Here is a 4,358-nt window from a genome sequence, read left to right on the forward strand (position 1 = left end):
CTGTAATTACTTTAATCAGTCAGTGTCTACATGTGCGCCCATTTACACACACAGCAGTCACGTCTGCGTGGATATGTATGTGGGCTGCATTCTGAGCAGCTAGTGAGTCATTGGATTTTGCAGATCAATGGCTGCCAGTCGATAGACGGCTGAGTGCTTTGCAACGACCACCCTGTCCAAACACTACTCGTTTTGTCAAGCAGCCAGGAAGGAGGTCACATAACAAATTTCCATGGACAGCTCCCCTGCTTTCCATTTTCTCTATCATAAAATTGCCTCACAGTCCACCCGTACACACAAAAGCAGGCATACATGCACGGAGGATAAGCCGATGTATTCAGCCCGTGGTGGAGTTCTGAATCAGAGCAGGACTTTTTACACCGAGGCAGCCTAACGAAGACAACAGAGACAGCCAGTACAAAAAGGAGAAAAGAGGATTTGAAAGAAAGGAGAGGCTCGACAAGATAAAAGCTGACGAGAGTGAGGAGAGAAAAGAAGGAAACCAGGAACAAAAGAGAACATAAGATGCCCATTTTCACTGAGAGGGATTTAGAGCACGGTCAAAAACAGAAGCTTTGTCTATAACTGTGAGAGGTCATTGCTGGGCTGAAAAGTGGAGTAAAGGAAGCAACTTTAGCTGCACTTGTTTTATAGTAGCTCTAGAAAACTGCGTGGGCGTGCACATTTCTGCTCAAGTGCGTTTTGTTTCCAGCAGAATAGAATCATTGCCATATAAAATCTTCCAGAAGCCGCGACAATAAGCAGCAAAAATAACACTTAAGTGGCAAACATGTTGCACTCATGCATGTATGTTTCATAAAGGCAATAGGAAGAAGCAACTTTTCCTGATTTATGGATGAATGACATTAAGCCAGCTGAAATATTCATGAGAACTGGGAAGCAAAGGTGCAGTTTCACTTGATTATTTTTGTACATATTGTGTTATTTATGTGTAAAGCTGTAAATTTAAGAATGTTCAACTACAAGAGCTGCTTCACTTGGCTGTTCAGTGGGATTGGGGTTAGCACTCTTGCCTTGTAGGAAGAAGATCTTTCTGAATGGAGTTTGCATGTCATCCCTGTGTCTGTGTGGGTTCCCTCTGGCTACACCAGCTTCTTCTCAAAATATAACTGTTAGATTAGTTTGGCTCCACTTTACCCTTAGGTTTAAATGTTGGAGTGCAGGGTTGTTTGTAGATGCACTGGAGAGACCTGCACACCTACCTCTCACCTAATAACCGCAAGACATGGCTGTGTTTGACTATGAGTAGGATGTTCCTATTTCAAATCAATTGTCTAAAACTGCATTCCTCAAGGGCCAGAGTCCTGCAACATTTAGATGTGTCCCTTATTATTCATATTTCAATCACATGGTCAAACTGCCTCACTGGCATAAAACAAGCTCTATAGAGTTCTGCTAATGGGTTTGTATTGGAGCTAGGTGTGCTAAAGCAGAAATATCTAGAGGTTGCAGATCTCTGGCCCTTGAGAAATGCAATTTGAGATTTCTGTTCAGTTGCCCCAACAAGGTCCTGGGCCAAACTTCTAACTGAGAGTTTCCTTCCACAGTCAAAAAACTTTGAAAATAAGAGTGTTGGAATGATAAACTGCTTTTTTAGTTTAATGCTGGAATGATAAACTGCTTTTTTAGTTTAGTGCTAGATTAGCAGAATGTACACCTTCATATTAAAATGAGAATGAAGTTTAATGATTCTATAGCTCTTTACTTATTTCAAGAATTGTAGCTTTTAACTCTTAGTTCTTACACATGTTAATTAGACAGAAGGCTAAAAAAGCAGGCCTTTACAAGACGACATAAGAAAGCCAAATCATTTGTATAAAAATTTCAGGAGAAAGCTAATATGTTTAAGATTTAGGCCTTTACATTTTTATAAAGTCACTGTGTTGTGTTCATTAGTTCTAATCTCATATTACATTTTTAAAATGCATTTTCTTCCCTCTCAAGCACGAATGACCTCCAAAGGTTGTGCTACAGTAAAAAAAAAAAAAAAAATCACTAATTTGTTTTAGAAAAATGAATACCCTGCTGCCTCCTTGCTGTATTCCACAAGCATCACCAGTGTTGTGTATTTGTTGGAGTCCTTTGTCTTTCCCTTTCCTTTTGTGTGACAGCTATGAAAATGTGTGTTTGTGTTAGTTTAAATCTGTTGCTTCAGAGTAAGAGCAGAGGCGGTGAATATGTGTGTGCTGGTTGTCACAGCAATCATAGTGGAGCATGTGATGGTGTCCAAAGAGATTAAGGTAGATCAAGGTTAAAATGTGTTATGTGTAAGAACAAAGGTTTCCTTCAGTGTCCACACTTCTCAACTCATCATCTGCTCAAGAGTCAGAAGAGAGTGTGAAGCCTCACACCCAACCTTTGTGTTCGGACAAAATAATAAAACATCTTGAAAATCTATTTTATTAATTTTAATTAAATGTAGGTGTGCCTCATTAAGATTTTCTCAACAAGTTTATTTAATTGAATTGACAACAACAAAATAAAAATATATTTATTTTTCCAAAACTCACACTGCAAGCAACTTGGGTTTTCTGCCTGTCTAATCTTCTACCATACTTCAGGACTTTGGTTTCTACGTGAAATACATTGTGTGTGTGTGTTAAGTCATATTACAATGTTTACATAGAATTTCTGGAGAACTCTGTTTTTATAAGCTTTTATTCATAACAGTTACTCTGTTACTAATGTGTTTCAGTTTTTGGCTCAAATTACTGAAATAAATCAACTGTTAAATTATAGACTAACATGCAGCTGTATGTTTTCCAATTAAAAGAAAACAAGATGTTTTACTTTGTATATACCATCTTTATCTGCAGCCACACTCTACAGTGAAACATTGGGGTTTGCATGTATATGTAAATGTCTCCATTGCAGGTTTCAGTCCAGTACTCACAAATAACCTTCTCTAAGATGTTTGTGGCACAGAGTCATGGACGTTCCAGTCTATTGCATTTGTTTATATTCACTGTGTGAGTATCATGTATCATGTACAGTATCATGTACAGTATTCACTGTGTAAGGTCATGTCGCCAAAAGGTGGAATGTTACAGTTCTGCAGGCATGCTTCTCATGTGCAATGAAGCACAATCTAGTTTGTTGTTATTGCTGACATGATTAACGGAAACCTTTTTGTGGACCTCTGAAAAGACTAGCTTTACAGAAGCAAACACAAAAACACAAAGCCTGATTGTCGTTCAAGATTTTTGCCTGTTCATGTCAGCTATTTAACAAAATACTTACAGGGGGAATAGCTGTAGGACATTGTCCTACCTCGTATCTGGACAGAACAACACACCTGAAATCTCATCCCTTCTCACATCCTATTCACCTGCAACATGCTGATTAAATATTGAAATTCGCAACTGGCTTATCAAATACGTAAGCTTACCTCGGGACATAGAAGTATGCGTATTATCTGATCAGAGACAAGATCTCAAGTTCTTTTTCTCCCCTTTTGCAGCTATTGTGCTATATTATTGTTTGCTTTTTTTTCATCATAGTTCTTAGCTTTTAGTGAAAGATAATAAATATTTTAATTCTTTTGACTGGGCTGTTGTTACAACAATTACACATGGGAGTTATTGGAGGCAAAATTAGACTTGTTTACTGCAATAAAAGCCACTTATTTTTCAACTTCTTACACAAGAAATCAACAAATCAAAACGTGTGGACAATTTTTATTGTAAGTGCTTTTATTGATGGATTGTGGCTCAATGGGAAGAGTAGGGGTAGTTGTTGGTTTGATTCCAACTTCTACTTTCCACAATGGGTTTATGGGAAGATCCTTAACCTTAAGTTACCCTCGATCTGCATATCAGTGTACTATATGCACAACTGTGAGTGTGACTGGATGATTGTGGCTCTAGTGAAAAACACTTTGAGTTGTTGTATGACTAGAAAAGAGATGTATAAATCAGATCAATTTATTTACCATTTATTTATAAAGATGGCTCATTCAAATGCTGTTCATGACTAACCTCTTTATTAAATCAAATCCTGCATCCATTATGCATTTAGCCCTGCATGAGTTCTGTTGGATTTACATTGTCTGATATATGTAATGATTACAGTGAGTCGAATTTATATTCAAAAAGCTAACAATTTGTTAAATCACATAAAAAGTAAATAATAATAATTTTGATTTGAAATCACACTTCCAAGACTTCAAGAGGTATTCAGACATTTTTAAATATTGACAAATTTTAATGCCCGACAGTTTTCCAACAGAGTGAAGCTGTTTGTTCATGCCAGATGTTAAAAGTTCACGTGTTTCCACCAGAAGCAACAAACCATTGGCTGCCGTGCCAACACATTTACATCTGGCTTTATACCTACAT

The sequence above is a fragment of the Poeciliopsis prolifica genome, unplaced genomic scaffold, assembly GCF_027474105.1.
Source record: "Poeciliopsis prolifica strain line A6 unplaced genomic scaffold, Auburn_PproV2 SCAFFOLD007, whole genome shotgun sequence".
In the NCBI taxonomy this organism is placed as follows: domain Eukaryota; kingdom Metazoa; phylum Chordata; class Actinopteri; order Cyprinodontiformes; family Poeciliidae; genus Poeciliopsis; species Poeciliopsis prolifica.